Raw genomic sequence first — 27,096 nt, 5'->3', positions numbered from 1 at the left:
CAATGAGATTGGTTCTGCTTTTTTAATATTTCCTTTTTTTAATAATATGGGGATGAAGCAGAAAAGATTTGTAACCGACTGACACACTGTTTGCAATTGTAATGGATGATGGATTTGTTTTATGTTTTGTTTATAAAATAAAAAAATATTTCCTTTTTAATATTTCATTCTTCTAGGAGCAGGGTGGGTGCTAACTTCCTACATTAGCAACTTGCAAGATCTGTGGGACTTCAACTTCCAGAATTCATGCCTTGCTTTAAGCCAAGATTTAAAACCCAAGTTTAAACGAATCTTGGGTTTAAAGCGACACACAAACCGTATCCTCCCAAAGGTACTTTTTTTTCAAAAGGCAACTGGACTTTGGTCTTTATGATGCAGCCTTTCACGACTGGCTGGGGAGTTTTAACCCAGGCTTCTCTCTGGTCCTCTTCCAATACCTGTACCTGTTTTCTTTCCAGATTGTTTCAATAGGGATTGGCCACTGTGCACTTTTTATTTCAGGACTGGCTATTTCCATGTTCCTGTAAATCGAACAGACTGAAGGAAATAAAGAGGAAGAGGAGGATGAACATGCCCGGGGGCTGCCCATCTTCCACCAGTCTGCTTGCCTTCCACACTGTACCAGACTCGACCCTCCTGTAACTCTGGTCAGCAAAGCCGCATTAGCTAGGAATTCTGGGATTTGAAGTCCCGACGTATCTCGAGGATACAAACCACGTGAAAAAGGCTATGATTTTCAAAAGATAAGGATAATGAACGGCGCTGAGTTATAAAGCTGCTTATTTCTTTTATTTTTAGACAGTTGAACAGAAGGGGCAACCGAGACGCAGCAGCGGGAGCGACCGCCTGAGAGAAACAGGCCGCGCGGGCTGCCGGGAGTAGAGTCCGCGCAGGGCATGCCGGGAGGCGGGGCGCTTTAGCTTCCCCAAGATGGTGTCCTGCCTCCCGTCCCCTCCCCTCCCCGCACATGCGCAGTGCTTGAAGCGGGCCGAGCCTGCTCCCTCCTTCGCCTTTCTCGCTCCGGCTCCCTCCCTCCTTCCTTCCTGGCGGCCGGGGCGCCACTGACACGGCCGGGGCGGAAAAGCCAGTCGTTGTCGCCGCCGCCGCGAGGAGGAGAAAGACGAAGAAGGCCAGCACCACTACCACCACCACCATCATCACCGCCACCACCTTCGACGAAGCCGCCGCTTGCCGCCTTTGCTCCACCCCTCCCCTCCTCCATCTTCTTTCTCCACACAAGCCGGTAAAAAGAGAGCGAGGAGGGGGGCCCCGAGACCCCTCCTCTGCCGGGGCGAAGCCGCCGCTGCTCCTCCTCACCTCGCGGGAGGGGCCGAAACCGCCAGTTCGCCACACACGCAGCAAGCCCGAGCCGGTGGATGGGAGCGGCCTCGCAGGCAGCAGCAACAGCACCACCACCACCAGCAGCAGCGGCTCCTCGGGTAAGGCCGGCCTCAGTCCTGAGGGAGGGGCGGCGGCGGGTTGGGTATATGTGTATGTGGGGGGGTTGGAAAGGAAGCTGGCGGGCCGTCGGGCTCCGCTTCTCCCCGGGCTTTGAGGCGGTAGGCCCCGGCGGCCGCTCCTCCCTCGCCCGCTGCTTTCCAGCTCGCTCTCAAAATGGCCGCCGCGCCCGTTGGGGTGGGGGGAAGGAAGGGGCGGGAGGAGGAGGAAGAGAGGGGGCTCCGCTCGGCACCCCCCCCTTTTTGCCCCTCACCGCCATGCGTGGAGAGGGGGGGGGTGGAAGCGGAGGGTTCAGACGCCCCCTCCGACCCGACGGCTCCACGCCTGCGCTCCATCCTCCCCGGATCGCAGCGACCTGGAGGTACCGTCATTGACTCGGTGGCGGCGGGGAGGGGAGGGGAGGGGGGTGTCGGGATTGGGTGTGTGTGTGTGTGGTGGGGGGGGAGCGACTGGAGGTCGCGCGCACTCGGTGATGGGGGGGGCTTCTCCCCCCTCCCCCACTCTTTCGCCGGGCTCGCCTTTTCTCTCCCTGCTGTCATTTGCCGACGGGCGTCCCTTTCCCCCCCCTCCTTTTGCACGCCGCCTCCCCTCGGCCCCGCATTCCCGGCTGGCTGGGCGAGGAGGGATGCTTTTGGACTAGAACAACTCCCGATCAGCCTGGCCGAGGGAGAGAGCCTCCTTGTCTCGGGTCTTCACAAAAACACACACACACACACACACACACAAAAACCAGCCAAACCCGGGTTATCTTCCCTGCCTCTTTCAAGAGAGCTCTGCAATGGTTGATGGGCTCTATAATTCTTCTTTGCTTCTGATTTCCCCCCCCCCCCCACCCCCTCTTTCTCCTGTTTGTTCTGGCCTTATTGGCCCACTTCCCAGCCTCCCTCTTTTTTCTCTGGGTGACTCTGCAAGTCAGGAAAAGCCTGGCTGGGTGAGGGAAGCTTGGAAAAGGGGGTTAAGGTTTTTGTGTGGGGGATGGGGTTCCCCCCCCTTCTTGTGCTGCCGCATATCTTTTTGTCTTAAACAGACTTATTTTCTCCTTTCCCAGCCTCTCTTACTTACATCTTTCTCTCTTCATTCATCCTACATGCACCATCCCTTCATCCTCCAGCCTCCTCTTCTCTGTTTGTCTTACCCTGCCTATGTTTCCTTCTCCCTTCAGTCCTTTTTCACATTATTTTTTTTTTTTGCTTTCTCTGCTCTTTATTGACCAGACCTTTTATTTTCCCTCATTTCCTTCATATCAAAGACAGCAGCTCTTTTTTTTTAAAGCTTTCTGTGCATCTCTCTTTACTCTACACAAAGCAGCTTCCACATTTTTTTATTCCATCTGGCTCTTCTCTACCACTGACCCCATCTCTTCGGGATGAGTTATATCTTGCTTCCATCTATCAGCCTTTCAGTAAGGTGTAGATGAGTGTCATGACCCATATGCATAGGTGTCTAGTAGAGTGCCCTTTTTCAGTCTGTAATGGGATAAAGGTTATTTTCTCTTTCATTTTATCTGTTTTTTTAAAAGAGAGGTAGACAAGTGACTTTTTGAATAGGATTGTAGATGTCCCTTGTCGCTCCTGGGGTTTAAATATCCCTTATCACTCTCCTATATACCTTTTTGACAAGGAATTTGACAAGGGTCTCTCAGTTTCTGCCTTTCTTTAGACAGTATAGTATGTGTATGTGAGGATACATCTTATCCTTTGTAACAGCCCCTTTCTCCTTATCTTGCTTCCTATTATAGGTAACAGGTAACCTATAACTTTAGAAGTTGTCCTTTATCAGTATATAACCCTTTTAACAGATAGCTATTATCTTCTTTTAAAAGGTTTCCAAGGTTTGAGAGAGAGACTTATATTTTGTATCATATATTCTGATGTAACTTGGAACATGTTTTGCATTCATCCAGAATTCCACTTCAGCCTAAATATACTGTGTGTGATTTGTTTCCTTTTCCATTCCTCAAGCCCCTCAATTGTATCACATACAGTCCTATTTAACTGCATTTCTCCTCCCATTCTGTACACACCTCTTCTTTCTTTACCTAATTAAGTAGTAAGATATGGCCATTTTCCACTATTTCCTCTCAGAATCCCCTTACTCGCTTACCTTTGGGGACTTAATTTGCCAATATCCTCTGTTTTCCATCCCTACAGCCTTTCTGCTTCATCTGTTCCCAGTGCTTTTTATTTATTTATTTTTCATCTTGCAACTGCTTTGTCACTCTGAAATCATATTTCACTGCTCTGCTTCTAGGCCTTTTTGCTTCCCGGCATTGGCGTTTTTTAACTCCTAGCACAGTAAGCGCACCTTAGTGCATCAGCGGAGACAGCTATTATAGTCAGCTATTCCCAGCTTCCTTAAACTAGTATGCAACCTTTCCCAAGTAGCCCCTTATTTTTTTTTGACATATCTTTATTATGTGTTGCTCCAGTTTTCTTATAAATTCCAAATAATCAGACCTACACCTACCACGACTCTATCCGTTGTCACTCAGCCCGTTTTTCCTGCATCTTCCACTCCCAATGCTCCAGTTCCATACTTTGCCAGCCTGTAATTTAGTCTCGCCTTCCTATTTTCCTCCTCCACATAGTCTGTTAATTTTTTTTTCAGCCCAGTGTTTCCATTAGCTTTGTTTCCCAGCCCATAGACCCAGCATGCTGCAGTACCGTATCTAGCTCTGTATTTTTAAGGGGTCTTCTCTGTGTGTTTACCATCACCTCTCTTACTTGGCTGTCTGGGTTTCCTACTAGGGTTTTTCTCATGGTGACTTAGCAATAAACGAACATTGAGGTGTTTAAACTAAGGTGACTGTTACAAGCCAAATAAAGAAGGATGGTCTAGTTAAGAAAGGATGTTCCTTTTTCACCCATCCTCTTGTTTTTGTTTATTAACTTCTTCCTTTCTTAAAAATGGGAGGAGATTGATTGTTTGCAAGGTGGCATAACTGTTTAAGCAAATAAAGAGAAGAGCTAAAGGTTAATGTGTTGTTGTGCTGTAATAAAGGGCCTGAGGATTTCAAAATACAGAGCAGTCTGACAGCTCTAATCTGGTCTTCCAACAAGAGGCCCTTTTTCCCACCCGTCTCCCTGCAGTGACTGAGCAAGAGAAAAATCATTGATAGGAGGTGGCTCAAAGCTTCAGATTGAACCGCAGCAAAAATGGGAGGAGGATGTAGTGGAAGATAAAGAATAGGGAGATGAGATTCCACACGTTTGGGTCTAGTGTTTTATTGCTACTGTTTTAAAGATTCAGTGGTTCTTTTTTAAAAACAAAACAAAACAAACCCCTGCTTTGATTGTGTAAGGGGAAGGGGAGATAATAATATTGGTAAAGGATCTTTTTCCTTAGAACTTGTTCAAAAAGGGGCTTTTTAAATATTACGTTCTGTGGTGTCTTTCATTCCTGACCTCTGGGGAAGAGTTGGTGTGGCCTGCAGCTTTTATAAAATATGAATATATTAATACTATTGCACTTGCCTTGCCTTGATAGCAAAAAACTGTCTTAACAGCTAATGCTGCAGTAGAATTTGATAGTTGCAGTTTAACTTATTTGGCAATTAATTTTCTAGTTGGTCACTGAAATCTATCAGTATAATTTTAGGATTCCCCTTCTTCCCTCTCTTAACTGCTCAAACAGCAATTTTCTTGGTACACTAACCTGTTTGCGTATACATCTTTCTGAAATTCTTTAACATGTGGAGCAGCATCTCCTTGTAGAGATATATTTGTAGGTTGTACCAGTCAGTGCGTATGCACACACAGTAAGTGTGAAAAGTGGGATTGATCTCCATTTTCAGATTTATTACTAAATGCATCTAATTAAATTGTCAGAGAAGATACCCAGCTATATTCAAAGTCGTTCAGAATATTCTTGTAATAACTGAGATGCTGAACAAAGAAAACATTTTTAACCGTGGCTTCTTTCATCAGAAAGCTAGTTCGTCAGGAATGTTTTTGTTGCTCTTGTTCGGTTAGATTGTGTTTGTGGAGGGCGAGTACAGCCTTTGAGCGAAGGAGAAACTGGGTGGAGTAAGGCAGAAGCTGTGAAACACAGCTAGATACCCTTTCATAGCGTTCCCCCTTCTGCTTGTGTTTTTGCCCGGTGGAGGGAATAGTAATTGCAGTAACAATGAAGTCTGTTCTTTAGGGAGGAGTCTAGTGATGCAGAAATCAGATGAACATAGGATTCTGTATTTATTTTTTCCTCCTTTAGGGTGGATCTTGATTTGTCTGGCATTAAAGTGACCAGCCACTGTTAGAAAGCAGGGATATTGTCTGAGCAGCCTTCTCAAAATTGGCCTGGATTTTTTTTTTTCTTCACTTGTTCACCTGATGTTAAGTAATTCAGTATGAAATTAAAGATCAAAATGTTATTTACATAAAGAATATGTCATATTTCCATATTGTCAGTTTGTACTTTCATTGAATCACACATGCTAGTAGGTAGCAGAACTGCAGCTATGCCTCGTCCGTCGTGACTGAATTGAGTGTAGTCATGAGATAGTAATTTTAGGTGCTGGTTGCTAATGTTTCACACAATTTAAAAAAGGATGGCCAAATGCAGGGTGTGGGCAATGGAATGGTAAACATAATATTTCTTTTTTCTTTATACTTGCCTAATGAAGGATGGTGTATTTTTTAATTGAAATTCAATCCTTGTCATGGAAAATTCAGTCCTTAAGGTGAAAATACATAGACTATTTTAGACCAAGCCAAATAATTTGATTCTTATCAATATAAAGTATAATTGATCAGTAAGTAAGTTGTAAAATCTGTTGTGGAATACTTACTAATCAATGGCTTGTGGGGTGGGGTGGGGGAGGTGTTTGCTAGGATGCCCCACACCACAGGATAACACTAAGATAACAAAGCACATTGACCTTGAGATTTGTATTCTCCCTTATTGAGCTTGACAAGAAAAAAGTGTGCATGGGTGGGCAAAAAAGGAATTAGAGATTTATTAAATACTATGGAAAATCATTTTTTAAAAAAGTATTACAATTTCAAATATTCCATATTTGATCACAGATTATTTCCTTTGGTCCAACACACTTTCTTTAGATGCAATATTTAAGTTGTACTTTTTATTTTCTCTATTATGCAGTAGACAACCTCAGGCTGCCAGGCAACCATGTGCTTTGGATGCAGCCCCCAGAGATCTCCAAAAGTTGTTACCAATTTGTAATCTTAATGTGGCAGAAGGGGGGAAAAAACTATTAAATATATGCTAAAGAGTAATTGAATTAACTATTTAAATTAAATTGGAAAAGACAGCTGTTAAAGAAGTGGGTGCCTTTTAAATTTTCTAAATAAATAATTAAGTTACGTAAATAAAAAACTCAGTTTCTGTCAAGAGTAGATTTGATTTAAATCTCTAAGCACAATTTATTCACTACAGGGAGATTCTGTAATGATTGATAGTAAGAGTTTATTTTTGTTTGGTGTAACATGAATGCTGTCTATATCTTTCTCTTATCTGAAGTTATTTGTAGGTTTTGTTTTCAGAAGGTATGCACCATATTGCAGTAATTTGTTATCTACATATTTGTGGCATCATTAAGGCCTGAATCAGCTTATTTATTTACTGTAGGTATTTGATGATGTTTTTGCAATATTGTGTATTGTTACACAATAACGACCATCATCAGATATTAAACTATTAATTGTACTGCATTTTGCATAGGTTTTGTATAATTTTGTCTTTTTAATAAGCTGTCCAAAGTTAACCTGTGGTAAGATGGGCGCCTAACAAAATTTAAAAATAAATAAATAAATGTTACTACACTGTTCCTTTCTTTTGCATTTTTAGAGTGTTTAGTTACTACCAGTAAGTCTCCATGGTAGCAAATAAGAGATTATATTTAGAAGTTATGATCATAATTTTACATTTGAACTCTTATAACTTTTCTTAAAACCTTATCTAAAATACTAAGTTCAATTTAGATTTTTTGAAAAATCCATAAAAATATTTTTAAATTGTTTTTGTCCTGGGTGCACACATTACTTTGAAGTGCAGCCTCTCATATAGCACTTAAAGGCCAAGGATTTTAATGTGGATGACAGTATGTATCCCTGTGATGTCTCCATAATGTGCCTTAATTATGCCTCCCTCTGCTCAGGTATTGTTTTTCCTTGTGTTTACTATATACGTGGATGGTTTTACAATTGATTATTCTGTCTTTTCTCTGGTTTTGTTTTAGACATTTTTAACTGATACATATTTTAAATGTTTTAAAATGTCTGATTAGATGTTTAAAATATACTAACTCTTACGTTACACAGGTTACTGTTTTTTTTACAATTCATTAATAAATTTCATCTGAATACTTTTTCATGGGTGCCAATTCATGCAGAATAATTGCATGGATTCTCTTTTAACTGGCCTAAGGCACTCGCACTCAGAGAAACACAAAGTTGAACTCTCTCCCCCCCCCCATCCTTTCTGATAGGTAGATTATTTGTGATGTGACACATGGCAAATAAGGAACAAAGGTTGTAGATGTCCTGATTAACTAGCTTTACTATAATAACCTTATCTTGGATATTAGGTAGAAATGATACCACATGACTTAATTATATGCTGATATTCAAGTATGGAGCACTGCCCCTAATGAAAGAATGGATCCTAATTATTATCAAAATATATATATGGTGTGTGTGATGCTATATTCTTAGGTAATTTTAATTCAGTTTCTTGGGAACTATTCTAAATCTATGATTCATCTTTTCCTTTGAAGCAGCTCTGTAAGATAGGTCATAAGTACAGCTAGTAGTGCTTTCTAAATTATTTTATATGGAGCTTTCTCACTAGAAGGTCAAATTGTACTATTGTAATCTGGGGATTGAGAGATGATGTAAGACTTTGTAGAGAATAAAACAAAAAGCCAAATTTTGTATGAAGTAACCATTACTTAATTTTACGGTTTATCTTTGCTTACCATTTTTAATACAATCCGTTAATTACTGTCCCAAGAGTTAAAAATTGTCTACCGAATTCTAAAAGAAGAATAACATGTAAGAGCTTGTGATTAAAAATGCTTGCCTTCTGGAAAGATCTGAAAATGTTTATTTGATCTTCAATATTATTAAATGCTTCTCTTTTTAAAAGTACCTTAGTCTAACACTGTTTAGAAATTAGCCACTTAATATTTTACAGTGGGGATGGTAGATTCAAACCTAGAATGATTAATGAGAAATGAAAAATGATAATATATCAGAATAGAATAGTCAGGTTATGTCCTTTTATCTTGTATGTTACCAGACTGGAACTCTACTTAAGTTCTTATGAAATAAGTAAAAAAAAATGCATATCACAGATGTTCTAATAAATTCAAGATTATTATGTCCTTTAATCAGATGGACATTGGTAAATGCTGTGGACTTGAGTTTCTATTTTGGAAGTTGTTTATTAACCTAAAATTATCCTGTCTAGTGATGTAGCATATGCATAGTATTGATAATTAAGGTGAGGTTCCAGATTAGCTCATGTTGGCCTAACCTAGGCAGTCATTATGTTATACAAGAAGAAAAATAAATACTCTCTAGGAGTCTCTGAGACTTGATTAATAAAAATGAAGCTTCACTTAATGAGAACAAAAGCAGAACTAAGAATGTTTACATCCAAGATTAGTCATGTAATAACTATGGTAATGAAATTTATGTTGTATTGTCTATTAAAAGAATAGGATAGGCATAATTGTTCAAATTATATTAATTACTAAATTGAAGGATAAGGGATTGGTCATTCTCTACGTGTACTGTATTCAGGGTGGATAAAAATCAATGATTTTTTTAAAAAAAATCAAAATCAGATTTTTAAAATTTAAAATGAATTTTTTAATTTAAATCAGATTTTTTTTTATTTTTATCAAATTTATTTTAATAAAATGCTTTTCAAGTAAAAATCTACCTAATAGTTTTCTATTTAAGATACATTAATAATTTAGTTTATTCAGCATGAAATGGAGCTTAGTTATCTAGCATGAGGCTGTATATTCTGCAATATTTACATTTTTGGTAAACTCATTCAATGAATCCAAACTCTGCAAGCTAAATTGGAAACCTTCATTTTGTTTGCAAATAATAATATTATAGATTCTAACTACCAGCAAGAATGAGTCCTTGTATTTAAAGAGCACCTGTTATTTCAGATCCATCATGGCAGCGCCTGTTAACGGGCATCCACTCACCTGTTGCCTGCCACATCCTTCACCTTGTTGTGTCACTGCCGCATTACAAGCCATCCCCTTGAAGTGAATGGGACTGTCGATGAGTCAACAGTGGGTCAGAGGAGGAGCCGCTGCGGGACAGAGATGACTGTTGCTCTTTAAAAATTATTTAAATTGAGTTGATTTTAATCAAGCATTTTTAGTAGTGATTTAAATGACTTGATTTAAATCAAATCCACCCTGACTGTATTGCATATTTCTATGCACATACAAAGATGCCAACCAATATCAATTACTTCAAGGTGGAAGGTGCAGATCCATATATTTTTATTGCATAAAATGGGGGATAGAATTGCATTACAAAATTACCTTTTCACAATTTTTCTGGATACAAATGTTTCTCCACAAGAAGATGTATCTGTGTTTCTTGATAGTCATGCTTATTTCTAATCTAAGAAATGGATTTCTGTCTCTGTAGTAAATATAAACTAAATTTAATCTGATGTTTTCATTAAACCACAGTATATCAGCTTTACCACATAGAGCTGCCAGAAGATGAAGAGCAATGCTGAGTTCCTTGTGGGAAGAACAGTATAGAGATGTATTAAATTTATTTATTTATTTATTTATTTATTTATTTATTTATTTATTTATTTATTTAATATCCTGCCCTTCTCCCCGAAGGGACTCAGGGCGGTGAACAGCCGAGAATTAAAATAACATGCAATATAAAAGTTAAAATAATTAAGAATAAATTAAATTAAACGGCCACCCCAATTTAAAACCCCTAGCAATACAATTAAAAACCTATTCAGGCCAGGCCGGCTTGCTGAAATAAAAACGTCTTCAGGGCCTTACAGAAAGTGCGGAGATCCGGAATCAGCCGTATTCCGGGAGGTAGCTCGTTCCAGAGGTCAGGTGCTCCCACAGAGAAGGCCCTCCCCCTGAGGGCCGCCAGCCGACGGCACCCTGAGGAGGACCTCTCTGTGAGAGCGTATTGGCCGGTGGGAGGTTATCAGTAGTAGCAGGCGGTCTCGTAAATACCCTGGCCCTAAGCCATGGAGCGCTTTAAAGGTGAGAACCAACACCTTGAAGCGCACCCAGAAGACCACCGGGAGCCAGTGCAGCTCGCGCAGGAGAGGTGTTATATGGGAGCGCCATGTCGCTCCTGTAATCACCCGCGCGGCCGCATTCTGGACCAGTTGGAGCCTCCGGGTGCTCCTCAAGGGGAGCCCCATGTAGAGAGCGTTAGCGTAGTCTAGGCGAGAAGTGATGAGAGCATGAGTGACTGTGCATAAGGAATCCCGACTCAGAAAGGGGCGCAACTGGCGTATCAGGCGAACGTGATAAAAAGCCCCCCTGGCCACGGCCGTCATATGCTCTTCTAAAGACAGCCGTGAGTCCAGGAGGATGCCCAAGTTGCAAGCCCCCTCTGTGGGGGTAAATGCATTTATAATGAAAAAAGTTCCTTTTGACAAACATGAATAGAAATACTTTATTAATATTTGAAAAACTGCAATGCCTGAAGAGAGAGATCGTGATTATTAAACATGTCCATCTTTACAACTGAACATCCTATATGAGGAGACTGATTAAAATATTCTACTTGGTGATCAGTGATTAATGCAATCAAATTTTCTTTCCTGTGTTTATTTATATATTTATTAAACAGATATATATATAGCCACCCAACTCACACTGATTCTGAATGGCTTAGAACATTAAAAATCCATAGTATAAAACAGCAGGGCCCAATCTTTTGGGTGCCAGGGACTGGTTTCATGGAGACCACTTTTTCCAGAGACTGTGTGTGTATGCTTTGCTTGTGTGACCCAGTTCCTAACCCCAGTATAAAATATCTAAAGCACACACATACCATACTGATAACAAACACAATCAAACCAGCCACTTAATTGGCCCTCCGTATCAACCTGAGTTCCCAGATCTGCTGACAGAACCATGTCTTCAGAGTCTTCTGGAAAAGCTTCAAGGTGGGGTACAACAAGCCCTGCCTTCCCACTCTTGTGGGTTCGGTAGACATTATTGGGGGAGAGGCAGTCCTTCAAATAACTGGCCCCAAGTCATATAGAACTTCAAAAGTGATAACCAGCACCTTGAATTGCATCTGAAGCAAATTGACAGTCAACGCAGCTCCCACAAAAGAGATAACACCTGCACAAATCTGGGCTTGCTCAAAACTGCAGGTCACTGTGTTTTGAAACAGCTGAAGCTCCTGGATACTCTTCAAGGGCAGCCCCTGTAGAACCCATTACAGTAGTCCAAATGGGAGTGATTATTGACCATTTTTTAAAAAATGTATGTATGATGAACTAGAGCAAATTTTTGGTCATTGTTATAAAAATACTGTTGAAACTAGACTTTTCCTTCAGTGCCTTTTTAAGCTTTAGTCACACTAGTGACTATATGTTGTGGTCTACCAGCAGCCTGTGGAGCTGGCAGTGGAGTCGGACAGGGAGGAGGCTGGGGAAGACCATGGGCCAGTCCTGGAGCATGGGGAAGGCCCGGACGAGGGCTCTGCGTCGGAGGCAGAGATGGGGCCAGGGCCATCTGAGAGTCATGCGCAGACTCTAGAGCCTCCAGAGTCGGACAGCAGAGCTGCCAGGAGGCAAGAGCAGCTAAAGCAAAAGGGACGACTCAGGAGTAAGGCCAGGAGATGATTGGCCCCTCCCATAAGGCTTAAAAGAGCAGCAAAGGCTCTTGGGCTCTTTGTAGGAAAGCAACGTTGCTAAATCTGTTTCCAGTTGGCATTTCTTGTTTCTGAACTTCCTGGGGCTTTGCCAAGAAAGGCCTTTGGCAGGGTGCCAAAGAAGATAAAGGTTTGTGATAAGCCTGAAGGACTTTCTGAAGGACTCGTCTTGGAATTAATTTGGACTAAGCTGGGAATGAAGTAATTCTCAGCTGTTACAATAAAATAGTTTTGTTTGGGACTAATTGTGTCTTGTAATGACTAAGTGAGCCTAGGTCACAACACTATAATTGCAATTTATAATGGAGGGATGTTCAAACAGCGTCAAACTTCATAAAATAATTCTGGTGATAATGCTGTAGTTCTGTCTAGTGCAACTTTCTTCAACCTGGTTCTTTCCAGATGTGCTGGGCCATACTTCTTATTATCTCAACTTGTACATGCTTTGTATATATGGGCTAAGTTACTGGGCATTGCAACTCACACAGTTCAAGAAGGCTGCTCCAGAGTGACCAACCTGGCGGTTTATATTCTCCAAAGCAAGACATTTTATTATTCTATAGCCAATCCCATTAATTCAGTTGATCCAGATGAGTGAGCTATGTAGTAGTCATGAATTATGGGACTTGCTAGCAGACTTAAAAGGGAGTGTTAATCTTCCTTCCTCAATGAATCGAGAAAATCCTAGCATGACGAACATTAGGTACTGTTATGTATATACTTCGAGGCATGTGATCTATATAAAATGGATTAATTGCTTAGAAATGTGTATATATAATCTTCCTTCAGTGGAGGCCTTCTATCTGTGTAATGTCAGGTTCCGGTAAAGCATGAGGAAAACACAAAAGAACACAGTCCTGGGTTGTAATGGTTTATCTCCCTCACAAATGCCCGGCACGAATTGACGTTCATCAACTGAAGTACAAAGTCAGGACTAACCGCCCAGTTCCCTCCCTACCATTTAAATCTTTCCCCAGCCCCACCCAGCCACCCACGTGCGCGCCCCATCCCTCACGCTTCTACAAGCCAGGTCAAGCGAAACCAAGCAGGGAACCTAGCAGAGTCCAAACGCCAGCCACACCCAGTGCGTAGGCATGCAGGCGTCCACCCGCGTCTCAGCCGTGTGGCCGCCTCACAGCTATTCAGTGGTGTTCTCCAACGCGCAGCTTGGAGAATCCAAAGCTTCGGGTTGTTCAGTAGTTGATAGCCTACACTGAGTGTGTTCCTTTAAGAGATTTCTCTTCAGACACGCCCACTTGCTCAACAGAGTCCCAGTTTAGTTCACTCAGTTGAGCCTGTGACACTGTCTGAAAATTTCTCTGTTATCCTACTAAAACCTGTTCCAGAAGCTTTGGATTCTTCAAGTATTTTTCCACTTTAGTCTTCAGTTTCCTGGTCTTCGTTATTTACTGCAGGGGGTGAGTCTGCCTGCTCCCTCAGGCAGGCAGTCAAGACTATTTTATCTCTCTGAGGCCGGCTAATTATCTGCTCCTCAACATCGCTGAATAGCCGCAGGCGTTTGGGTAGGCTTTCCGGTCTGCCGGCATTGCCGCCCTCGCCGTTTTTGAACTGTTTGAATTTGGCGGCTGGAGATTGACGCCCTGCTCTCAGCGGCGTCTCTCTCTCTCCTCTTCGTTGCGAGACTGTTTCTAGCGTCGGGATCTCTTATGAGCGATCACACGCTGTTTTACCGAAGAGGCATCAGCGACCCCCCCCCCCCACGCTCCATTAAGCCATCGGAGCGCCCCTCGAGCGCCGGAGCGCCCCTCAAGCGTCCCTGGACTCCCGGAGCGCTCTCCTGCCGCTGCCTAGCCCGGAAAGCGCTTTTGAGCCTTCATTGAACTCCCGGGCGTCTCGGCTGCTTTCCTTCTCCACTGGGGCTTGTTGGAGGCGGCGCTTGAACTGTTTCAGATTACGCGCCATTTTTAACCGCCTCAGCGCTGGGAGCTACTCTCACTGACAGCTCGCGCTGATTGACAGCTTCCCCCACAAGCCTCCCGGTCAGATCGGACTTCCTTGCCGGCTAGTTTGAATGCCCCTCAAGGTGGATTTATTGGAGAACTCTTCCTGTCCCCATTGTTTGCCTTGGCCTGCAGCCTTGCCTAGCGCCATTCCCAGATCTTAAAGGACTGTGACTGTAACGGTCGTGGATTCTGCCTAGCAACCGCTTCCGCGCAGGCGCAGTTAACTCGTAGAGGACAAGCCTCTTCTCTTCCGGCATTGCTGAACTTAACTAGCTTGTCTCTGTGGAGCAATTGGCTAGTTTTTTCTCCCTAATCCTCAACCCACCCCTCCTGAACTTACCTGCCAGTCTTTGGCTCTGATCATTCTCCACTGTTATTCATCAGTTGTCTCCTGTTTTTAAAAAAAAAAAAAAAAAAAAGAAATTCTGTAAATAGTTATATTGATACCTATCGACATAACAATTAAATATAAGATACTTCCCTGACATTCATCTTCATCCTCAAAAAAAAAAAAAAAAAAAAAAAAGATATTAATAACAATATTAATAGAGTAACAAAATCTAAAGTCATGGCGGAACGAGATCTCTCGTCTGAACTGGAGGACAACAGCTCCCCAGAGCGCCTTCGCAACCAGACCAAGCAACGCAAAAGGTCACGACATCGCTCAGCACATTCATCTTCGTCTGCTGCTCCACTCCCTAAAAAGACCAAACGGTCATCAGCAGCGGACAAGGATGCCTCCAGAAGGCACAAGGCCTTGGAGCGTCAATTTGAGAAGGCGCGCAGCCAGGCAACCCAGGCTGCATTCTCGCTGCCACCAGCCCCACTCTCACCTGTGGCTGAAGTTACCGCCCAACCCATCCATCAAGTGGCGCAACCACCTCTACGGTTGTCACAGCCATCACCAGCCATGGAAGTCTTCACTGAGACGATGCCGACTCACTGCATGGAACCAGTGGACCTCTCGCGCAGCGCCTCCCTCTCACGACGGCCACAGCCGGAGGCAACTTTCACTCCCACGGCTGCGGGATTGCGTGCATCGGAGTCGGTCCACCCACCCTTCCAGTATGACATTCACCAGGTCATATCCGACACCGTTTCCCGGACCCTGGCAGCTACTTCTCAGCAGGCAGTACCATATGGGGCTTGGACTCAACCGCGGTACCCTCCTCCTCCGCCTCTGGCCCGGGGCGCACAACCGGTCCATATCCAGTACCAACCAAGGATCCTGGGGTCCGGTCCTCCGTCGGACTACGGACAAGGTGAGGAGTCGTCCCCGGAGGAAGGTGAGGTTGACCCATCGGATATGGAACTATCCGATGATACAGACATGCCACCCGAAAAGCCAGCCTTTTCTGGCCTTTTTAGGCCCTCGTTATTCAAGTCGCTCCTACACAAGGCGAAGTTGGCCACAAATATGGCAGACCCGGCCCCCCAGGTGGATCAGCCCGGTTCCTCTCAACAACACGAGGCCTTATTTACAGCGCCTAAACCAGCGGCGGACTTTATTCCGTGCCCGCAGCTCTTCTCTGAGGTGGTCCAACGTTCCTGGTCCACGCCTTCTTCCTTGCCCGCTCCTTCGGGGCTAGACAAGAAACTTTACTGTTCGGCGCCTAGTCTCCAGGACCTTCTTCAGTTGCCAACAGTAGACACACCGGTGGCCAATCTAACGGCTTCCTCCGTAATTTCCAACGACGTCGCCGACGGGTTGCGCTCTGAGGATAGGAAAGCCGAGTTTACCTTCCGGCGTACACACAATGCGGCCGCCTGGGCGGTTAAGGCGGCCACCTCGGCATCCTTCTTCAGCCGTGCCTGCTTAATTTGGCTCCGTCAACTTCAGGAGCGCCTGCCCTCTGCAGATTCTCGCCTCCGCCAAGATGTCAACAAACTGGTGGCGGCTACTGAATACACGGCTGACGCCTCGCTCAATGCTGCAAAGTTTGCCTCGCGCGCCCTGGTGTCGTCCGTCACATCTCGCCGTCTATTATGGCTCAAGAATTGGAGAGCCGATGCCAAGTCTCGATGGCGCCTCGCTTCAACTCCGTATAAAGGATCCCGTCTTTTCGGTGAAGCCTTAGACCCCATCCTTGTCGAGGACAAGGATAAACGGAAGGTAATGCCATCCTCTTATAAAAGGGCAGACCGTAAATCATCGTCTTACTCTACCAGGCAGCCCTTTCGGAATGACGTGGGACCTTCTGGGTCCTTCTCCTCAAGACCCTATTCTCAAGGATTCGACCGTTCCTTCGACAGACCCGCCTTCAGAGACCGTGGTCGAAAGGCCCCAGTGCCCAAGCGGCCCTTCCGGGGTACGGGCTCCCGTACCTTCAGAAGAGGGAAGTGACTACATCCATCTCCCCATTGGCGGCCGTCTGACTCATTTCCTTTCCCAGTGGGAGAGCACGACAACGGACGCCTGGGTGCTCCAGACAATCAGTCTGGGCCTTACCCTGGAACTCCGCTCCAGACCTCCCTCACTCTTTGTCCAATGCCCTATTTCTCCCAACCTGGACAAGCGCCAGCTAATGGAGGCAGAAATCCATCACCTGCTTCAAATTCGGGCCATCGAACCGGTTCCCCTCCATCATCGCGGGACCGGCTTTTATTCAATTTTCTTCCTGGTCCCCAAATCGTCTGGGGGTCACAGGGGCATCCTAGACCTCAAGAGGCTGAACGAATTTATCGTATACCATCAGTTCAAAATGGAGTCCCTCCGATCGATTCTGGCTTCCATTCGACCAACGGACTGGATGACATCTATCGATCTGAAAGAAGCGTACCTCCACGTACCCATACGGCTATCCCATCGCCGTTTCCTACGCTTTGCCTACAACAACAGGCATTACCAATACAGAGCAATGCCCTTCGGCCTCTCCTCCGCCCCAAGGACCTTTACGAAGCTCCTGGCAGCAGTGGCGGCCCATCTACGTCAACATCCGGTCCGCCTCCACTGCTACTTGGACGATATCCTAGTCCTCTCCCCCTCTCCGGCCCGGGCATCTCGAGACCTAGAAGTGGTGAGTCGTTGCCTTCGTCATCATGGCTTCTCCCTCAACATCCCGAAAAGCCAATTGCAGCCCACTACGCGCATTCTCCATCTCGGGACATTAATAGACTCTGTAAGGGGCCAGGTGTTCCTGTCACCGGACCGGTGTTCCAGTCTCCAGTCATTAACATCCCAGGTCCTCTCCTCTCGGAAGGTGACCTTGCTGCTCCTGTCCCGACTGCTCGGCAAAATGATTTCCTGCCTGTCAGTCGTACCTTGGGCGAGGTTCCATTCACGCCAGCTCCAATGGTTCCTCCTCCCCTTTCAGAGAGCCAGGAAAAGCAATTCTTCCGCACAAGTATCCCTCCCGCCAGAGGTCTCAAGATCCCTCCTCTGGTGGTCCTCCCAGAGCCTTCATCAGGGCAGCTACTTCCAGAATCTACAGCGCCTGGTGGTGACAACGGACGCCAGCCTGACGGGATGGGGAGGTCATCTTCTATCCCACGTTGCCCAGGGAACGTGGTCAGTAGAGGAGAGTCGCAACGGGATCAACTGGTTGGAACTCCGTGCGATCCGTCTCTCCCTCCAACGGTTCCAGCAGATCGTGTCGGGGCACCATGTCCTAATTCGCACGGACAACGTCACCGCAAAGGCGCACGTGAACCGCCAGGGGGGAACTCGCTCGGGTCCTTTGATGGAGGAAACGACCCTACTGCTGATCTGGGCGGAAAAGCACGTCCTATCCCTTGTGGCGGAGCACATTGCCGGGACTACAAACATCACAGCGGACTGGCTCAGCAGACAACACCTCGACCACGCCGAGTGGCGCCTTCACCCGGATCTGTTCGCCGAGATAGTTCGCAGATTCGGCATGCCTCTAGTCGATCTATTTGCCAGCCGCGACAACACGCACCTTCCCAGGTTCTTCACCCGGTACCATTGCCCTCAGGCGGAAGGAGTCGACGCCCTCGCCTCTCCCTGGCCCAAGGGTCTCCTCTATGCCTTTCCCCCTCTACCGCTCCTTCCTCGTCTGATCCGCAGGATAATAGCAGACAGGGCAGACGTCGTTCTGGTCGCGCCCCACTGGCCTCGGAGGTCCTGGTTTGCAGATCTGATGGACCTATCGGTAACACGGCCGTGGAGGATTCCAGGGGACAGGATCATCCTCAGCCAAGGGGTCATTCTGCACCCAGACCCGCAGTGGTTGCAGTTGACCGCCTGGCGCTTGAACGGATCTTGCTAAGGAGAGCCAACGTGCCTAGCAACGCAATCCCCACGATTCAGGCGTCAAGACGGCCATCAACATGCCGCATTTATAATGCAACCTGGAACTCCTTCTGCTCCTGGTGTGCTAAATCCCACTTGGATCCAACGTCTGCTTCCGTCCCTGAAGTGTTGGGATTCCTTCAGGAGGGCATGGACAAGCACCTTGCGCCTAACACTCTTCGTCGCCAGGTTGCTGCTCTCAGTACGGTCCTCTCGGCTTCTGCAACGCTGCCTCTCTCGCAGGACCCTACGATTCGGGATTTTCTTCGAGGCGCGGCCAATCTGCGCCCACCTGTTATACATCGCTACCCGACCGGGGATTTGACTCTGGTCCTTCAGGCCCTCATGCATCCTCCATTTGAGCCTCTCGCCTCCATCAGCCTCCGTTTTCTGTCACTAAAGGTGGCGTTTCTGGTCGCGATCACGTCGGCTCGCCGAATTTCCGAACTTGCGGCCCTATCGGTGAGAAGCGATCTCTGTATATTTCACACCAATCGCGTGGTTCTGAGACTTGACCCCTCGTTTCTGCCTAAGATAAATTCCTCATTCCATCGAAGCCAGGAATTAATCCTACCGGACTTTTGCCCCGAACCTCGTCATCCTCGGGAAGCAGACTGGCACCTCTTAGATGTCCGACGGGCTCTACGCCGGTATATTAAACGAACTGAGCATTTCCGGAAATCTGAATCGCTCTTCATTTCCTTTCTGCCCGCCTCCATGGGCCGGAAGGTTTCTTCAACAACAATTGGGAGATGGATTAGATCCTGCATCTCCAGGGCTTATTCAGCTCGGAACAGACCAGTTCCGCAAAGGATTCTTCCACATTCTACCAGGAGCGCCGCCACTACGGCCGCCTGGGCCACTAATGCCTCCATTTCCGACATATGCAGGGCGGCTACCTGGTCATCCTTGAATCCCTTCATCAGGCACTACAAGGTGGATTCCTTTGCCTCGGCGGAGGCATCCTTCGGCCGCCGGGTGCTCCAAGCTGTATGCAACTCTTCAGACGACGTACAGCAGCCGGGTTCCCTCCCTGTCTGAACTTGCTTGGGTAAATCCCGAAGCTTTGGATTCTCCAAGCTGCGCGTTGGAGAACGGACGTTGCTTACCTGAACGTCCCTTCTCGACGCGCAGCTGGAGAATCCAACCCACCCAACTTGGCTGCTGGGCATTCCTTCCTGACGCTCTACTGCTCCTTACTTCGTGAACAAAACTGGGACTCTGTTGAGCAAGTGGGCGTGTCTGAAGAGAAATCTCTTAAAGGAACACACTCAGTGTAGGCTATCAACTACTGAACAACCCGAAGCTTTGGATTCTCCAGCTGCGCGTCGAGAAGGGACGTTCAGGTAAGCAACGTCCGATTTCATCAGCAATGGGTCGGCTGGGTCTGTCTTGTCCTCGCCCATCCAGCCGTCGGTCTGGCATGGGTCCGGTGGGTGTAGCATGCGGTGGGCGTTGCGCTCACCGGGAAAGGCAGTCCCGGCATCTCAGTTCCTGCTGGAATGGCAGCCTCGGGCCGCCAGGCACACCAAGGCTGACCTGTAGTTTTATAGCTATATTATTACTCCATTGGACTTAAAAACACAGTGACTTCCATTGTGATAAAGGAAATCAAAGAGATTCTTATTGATTGCTATGCAAAATGTTTGGTGTTTTTTATTTATTAAATTTATATTCCACCTTTCTTTTAGGCGCTCGTGATGGAGGACATAGTGCTTGTTCCTATTCTTCCACACAACCTTCTGGTTACAGAAATTGTAACTGGCTCAAGGTCACACACCTGTGGATGGGTTCCCACACTCCTAATCCAGCAGCTAAACAGCTGCATCATGCTGGTTTTCTTCATTACTGGTACAAAGGGAAGGGTTTTTTTTTTTTGTGTATCCATTAGGTAGTATGGATGATGAGGACAAAGAAATGGCAATTCTCTTTAGATAACAACTGATTAAATACAAATCTTTTCCAGTTACAATTAGTCCTAAACCATCTGTTTAGTGACTGTTTGAAGTTACACTGGCATTGAAAAAAAATTGCATTTACGACTCTGCAGCATCCCCAAGCTCACATGATCAGAATTTTGGTGCTTGGCAACTGGCATGTATTCACAACGGCTGCAACCCAAAACTATGTGATTGCCATTTGCAACCTTAGAAGCTGGCTTCTAACTTAAGCAAGTCAATGAGGGAAGCTGGATTTGCTTAAAAACCATGTGATTCACTTAAATGGTCATAAAATTGGAGGTCACTCACCTGACCGTCTTCCTTAGTTTAGTTGTGGTCATAAATTGAGAAATATCTATATTAAAAACCATATCTTAAATGTAGAACTTGGTAAATATTTGTCAACTCACCATCCCTCCCCACCCCTTTGATATTCCTATTGTTTTATAGACACTTGATGTTTCAGCTGAGGAAATGCTACCTCTGGGGGAAAATCTACAAGCAAGTGTTTTTTAAAGGAGTGTTTAATTTGTGGCAATATTACTTCTATATATAAAAAAAGGATTATTGAATTTTGCCTTAAAATACAACTGGAATTTTATCCTGCATTGATTTTCCATCACAATCCTGGACCAACAGGGCTTTTCCTATCTTCTGCATCAAATGAGAATGAAGACACTGTCTGGAGTCTCATAAAATCATAGATTTGGAAGCATCTATAGATCTATCTATAGCTCTGTATAGGTCATCAATCCCGAGCCCTCTTTTTGTACCGAAAACCAGATTTACAGTAGGTGGCCATTCAACTGCTGTTTGAACTCATGCAATGAAAGACCACCTACCATCACTCTGGGTAATCAACCCCACTGTGATTAATTTCTGTCTTTCTAATATCTTTGTTGCCCTTCTACAAACTTGTCCCAGATTATCTGAATCATCCTCTAAAACTGTGGCCCTCCCAACCTTTTGGGCATCAGGGACCGGTTCTGTGGAGAGAGGTTTTTCCAGGGACTGGGTGTGTGTGTGTGTGTGTGTGTGGTTTTGTGTCCTGCCTGCATCCTACGGATGGGGCTTTGCTTGTTTGTGCAGCCCTGTTGGCTGGCATGCCATGGCCCAGTGCCGGTCCATGGACCGGGGAGGGGGGGTTGGGGATAATTGCTCTAAAGCATGTTGCCCAGAAATGAAGACAATACTTGAATTAGGTTCTGATTATTGTAGAAGGAGAGGGACGGGTTGCTCAGTGGCTAAGATGCTGAGAGTGTTGATCAAAAGGTTGGCAGTTCAGCGGTTCGAATCCCTAGTGCCTCATAACGGGGTGAGGTCCTGTTACTTGTCCCAGCTTCTGCCAACCTAGCATTTCAAAAGCGTGTAAAAAATGCAAGTAGAAAAATAGGGACCACCTTTGGTGGGAAGGTAACAGCGTTCCGTGCGCCTTTGGCGTTTAGTCATGCCGGCCACATGACCACGGAGATGTCTTCGGATAGCGCTGGCTCTTCGGCTTTGAAACGGAGATGAGCACTGCCCCCTAGAGTCGGGAATGACTAGCACATATGTGTGAGGGGAACCTTTACCTATTGTAGATGGGCATCATTTCCCAAATACGTAACATTGTCCAGGGCCAGCCTTGGCTAACAGCAGGGCAGGAACTGGATTACCACAAATCCAGAAATCTGGTGATTCTGAAATTATACCAACTTTGACACTTGATGGATTGTAAGGTTAGAAGTTGTCCTGGACTCATTACTCAGGCTAATAAAGCAGGCGGGTGGGGCGGACTATGGCCAGGAGGGTTTTTACCAATTTAGACTGATGCATCTGTTGCAACCTTATGGAAACAGGAGGCACTCCTGATCGTCTCTTGTGCCTTGTCATCTCTTGTTTGGATTACTGTAATTTAGTTATATGAGCCCTCCTTGGAGACCACCCATAAAGTTCAACTGGTGAAAACTGCAGTAGCCTGTATGCATATGCTAATTACAGCCACGTACATCCTGTTGCCATGGGAGCTGCTTTGGCTACCTTTGTGTTCCCAAGTGCAAATAAAAATGAGGGCTGTCCCTATAAATTCTTATATGGCTCAGGGCCTGGGTATCTCCAGGCGTGCCTTTTCCATCTCGTCTCTAAGTATCCAGTCTGAGTGAACAGAGAATACTTGCGGAAGCTTCTGACTGTTTTGGGATGTGAGGTTCATTTTGGGGGGAGTTCCCCTTATTTGGAATAATCTCCCCACCCAAGGAAGAGTGGCTCCCTAACCACCTTTCAAAAGCTTGCTAAAAACTTAGTTTCTTCAGAGGATCTCCAGGGATTATGACTTCTACAAAGATACTTGGTGTCCGATTACTTAATATCATTAGAAATAATTGCTCTTTTATGTTACCATATTGCTGTTATGTGGATGACTTAAAGTGGTCTATAAATGCTATAAATAGATACAGTGTATACATTACTTGCTGAAGGGGATATCATTTAGCTCATTTTGTACAAAAAAACTGAATGAAAGAATAATGCCTTATGGCCTCTGCATATTTATTTGGTGTTATTGATGCTCTTGAATTAGGTAGACACTCTATCGGTAATCTTTAAAATCATCTTTTTCACTGGCTATTTTAGTGATTATGGGAAATATAGTTCAACTATAGTTATTTTCTAAGCAATTGGAAAAATGAATTCTGAAATATTTCCCATTATTTCCTTTTTAATTTATGTTAAATTATTGAGATTTGACACAAAGTCTATATTTGAAAATGTCAAATAAATTAACATGAAAATCAGAAGCTTTATAAATATAGGCAACCTTACATGACATGATAAGGATTAGAGGAGGTACAAATTGCTGATGGGCAGTATTTCAAATTCAGGAGCTGTTGATTACAGTGTTTCAGGTGGTTCAAATTTTCCTGAAAAATTTGTGCTTTTTAGTATCTGCTTGATACAGTTATAACCCTAAATAATATCTTTTTTGTTTTGCTCTAATGTGTTTTTTCTGAGTTCAAATGAAATAGTTGCCTCCACATGTTTGCAAAAGATACATCTGTGTGTGTTCGTTCCTTAAGCTTTTAAAGCTTGTAACTTTATTTTTAATAAATATTAACATTTTAAAGCAAATTCAGTCTACAAATCTGTATTGTAAAGAATAATACGAATCTGTATTATTCTTTGCAGTTTTATTTGCTATAAAGCTCAACCAGTTATATAAGGAAGATTTTATTAAACAATATGGCTTTACAATGATGTAAAAGTGAATATTGTATAGATTTCAATTTTCCAACAAATTTCCATTAATTTTTTTTTAAAAAGTAAACTTATATTTCTGATCTCCAAAACATCTGCTTGGTTTCAATTTGTGTAATTAGTAATGTAATAAAACAAAGAAGAAGACAGAGCTAGTAAAGTGACAGAACTGTATATAAAACACCAACACCTCAATATTTTTCCTTTTCTATACTGTATTATGGAAAACGATTCTTTTTTTAAAAAAGTGAATTAACCCCATTTTTGATCTCTCGCTTTTCTGTTCTTCTGGTCACTCTTAATCTTTATTATAGTTAGATAAATCTAAGAATACAGGTAGTACTCAACGTAGGATCATACTTAACCCCTACAATTTCTTTTGTTAAGTGAGACATTTGTTAAGTGAGTTTTGCCCCATTTTACCTTTCTTGCCACAGTTGAAAAGTGAATTGCCGCAGTTGTTAAATTAGTAACCCAATTGTCATAAATATGAATCAGTTGCCAAGCCTCTGAATTTTGATCATATGACCATAGGGATGCTGAAAAGGTTGTGTGTAAAACAGTCACTGTTCTCAATTCTGTTGTAACTGAATGGTCTCTAAATGAACTGTTATAAGTCAAGGACTAACTATACTCTTTCTAATTATGAATAATTTTAGTGAAAGTCACCATTCCAGAATTTATTCCCATTTGATTAATGTAAATCAGTTGATTAGGTAGAGATTTTAACTGGATGTTGCTCTAGAAATTATGCTCTTTTAAGCATGTTGAAGAAAATGGATAGAAGGGGTGAAGAGAGACTTCAGCTGTTACATTCATGTGAGTAAACACAGCTGTTTTTTTAAAGCTTAGAATCCAAGATCCGAATATAAGCTACAATTGACAAATCCTACAGTAGTTTTTTTAAAAATAAATACTTAGTTTCAACCCATTCTTTTATTAATATACATCTGTAGCATTTATACATAATTACTGAGTTTTTAGGAACTATTAACTGTCTACAGCACAATTCTGAGCATGCATACATAGAAATAAGTTTCATTGTATCAATTGTCCTAAATATTCATGTTTTAGGTTTTCATTTTGAAAGATATGATGGAATAATACTATAGTAAGATACATGAAAGTATGGCTGCATGTTGCTTGCCAACAGGCAGTTCTTTACAGTGTGTTTTTAATCATTTTTATTTGTTCACGTGATCTTTTTTTTTTTTAAACTCTATTTTTCTGCTTTTATGATCTTGGGTTTTATTGCTTTAAATAAAAGTCCTCCCCCCCACGTTTTTTTTTTTTTGGCTGGGGAGGTTGTAGGGATGCTGTGAGGGTTGTACGTTTGAGAATTTGTCATAAATTTGTCATAAATCACCGTTTTCAATGCCATCATGACTTGCCTAACAATGGTTGTAAATTGAGGACTTACATGTAATGCTGTCTGGGATTTATGAAAAAATTGTAACATTCACTCACAAGACCCAAGATCTTAGCTTCAGGAAGGTTGCTGCATTATGAATTTTTAGACCATTTCCTGGCAATTTAAAGAATAGCAAATATGCAGATGAGACAACAATCAAAAGTACCTACAAAATAAACCAGTAAATGCGTGTAATTTTGATAGAAGAGTCTATACTACAACAGGGCTTACCTGTAGAGATGTATTAATGTCATGATATAAAGGCCAAACTTGGAAGTGATATTATACTGCATGGAATCTTTTAAGAAAACACTTTGTATCTTTTGTCTTCCCACGTAATTAAGATCCCCTCTATTGGCAACCATCTATACATTATCTTGTATTTGATCAGTAGTTGTGTTAAAAACTGATATTGTTGTCGTAGATTTCTTACTCTTCGGGGTATCTGTTTTAAGATTATAATTTCTTTTCCATTATAGATCACCGTTTCTTCTCTAGATTTCTTATAGGCTTCATCTCGGATTGATTTTTTTAAAAATTTAACATGGACTTCTCTCGCCAATCTGTGTCTTCTTATATAATTTGTTTGTACACGATAAGTTTCTTTGTCCTTTTATTTCTTCTGGCTCTTTTTGTATCATTCCTGCAATAATCTCCACCATCTTTCCTTCTAAATCCTCATTTTTTTCTTCTGGGACATTTTGAAAACGCAAGAAGTATGAGGCCTTTTCCATTTCGAGCATGGCCAAGGAATCTGACATTTCTTTGTTTAGTTGTAGGGTTTTTTGTTCCATTGCTTCTACTTTTAATTCCACGTGATCTATTTTTGTTTCCGTTTTCCTAATTCTCTGTTCATTTTCTGCTATAGAATTTTGAATGCCCCCAATTTTATCTTTCATGGTCTTAATATCTTCCTTAACTTCTCCTAATTCATTTCTGATCTCTGCATGGAACGTTCTCATTTCTTCCTGATTTTCAGCTATTTTTTCTTGTGTTTGAAGCAGTGTTTCCTGGATCTTTTGAAACATATCTTGTATTACATTAGGTGCCATTTCCAGTTTTTCTTTTTCTTTTTCTTTCCCCATCATGCTATCTATTGTTTTTTGTTGTGAGGGGGAAGGAGTCATTACTAACGTACTAGTTGTAGGTTTTTTCCCTGTCTTTGTTATGGTGGATGTTGTAGACATTTTTAATATTCGTGTAAAGCTTTCCAACCTTAACATCAATTATTAAGTTATTCCTTAATATCTCTTTTCCCCTCCAAATACTACTTATACACCACACAACTTATATATAGTTATATTATATTATATTGCCAGTTATCCCAATTAAGCAATTAATTCTTGTTCACAGTATAAATCTATTTACTTATCAATCAGGATTTTAATTTAATTTTCTTAATTTTCTAATTAGCAATCTTTTCAGTTACCCCCTTTTTTCAATCAGTCTATCTCAGAGATATATAAAAATCAGTCTTTCGCTTTAACAATAATTCCTTATCTAACTACAATTCCACAATACAATTTATAGCTATAAAAATATTGTCAACTTATATATTTCTTTCAAATATTAAACTTATTAACTAATTAAACAGTTCAAAATTAATAATTCACTTAATTTTTATTTTCTTTAGTCCTTATTGTCTTCTTGCTTTACCTCTCTCAGTCTGTTCTTTCACAATCATAAAAAACGCAATCTGTGTCGTCTCAGTCTTTTTTTTTTTTTTTTAATTTCTTCTCCCAGTCATCGGATCTCTGCATTCAATTTTCAAATCTTTTTTTTTTTTTAAACTTGAGTTCTTATTATCCAAAGTTATTTGTAAATCCAGAGTTCGAAATCCCGACAGATCTTCTGTATCCGTGAAATTCACCACTTAGTCCGGTATTTCAGTCTCTGTATTCGGTTTCCAATGTTTGGGGTTTGAATCAGTTATAATTCCCAAGATCAAACAGCTTGTCTCTATATCCAC

General features: G+C 43.2%; 1 protein-coding gene across 2 annotated transcripts in view; it reads left to right on the top strand.

Moving 5' to 3' along the window:
• The first annotated feature begins 881 nt into the window (after window positions 1–881).
• The window catches only part of PAFAH1B1 (platelet activating factor acetylhydrolase 1b regulatory subunit 1), a 74,737-nt gene continuing 48,522 nt past the window's right edge, over window positions 882–27,096 (top strand). The window contains exon 1 of one of the 2 annotated variants that reach the window (XM_034420779.3): window positions 882–1,439. The gene's annotated coding sequence lies outside the window, so the exon portion shown is untranslated. Of the gene's footprint in view, window positions 1,440–1,685; window positions 1,820–27,096 lie in introns of those variants that run through there. The other variant, XM_034420780.3, reaches the window with a different exon arrangement.

The sequence above is a fragment of the Pantherophis guttatus genome, chromosome 1, assembly GCF_059756535.1.
Source record: "Pantherophis guttatus breed Tessera chromosome 1, ASM5975653v1, whole genome shotgun sequence".
In the NCBI taxonomy this organism is placed as follows: domain Eukaryota; kingdom Metazoa; phylum Chordata; class Lepidosauria; order Squamata; family Colubridae; genus Pantherophis; species Pantherophis guttatus.
Note: the sequence above shows the minus strand (reverse complement) of the source record. Positions and strands in the feature narration are given on the sequence as shown.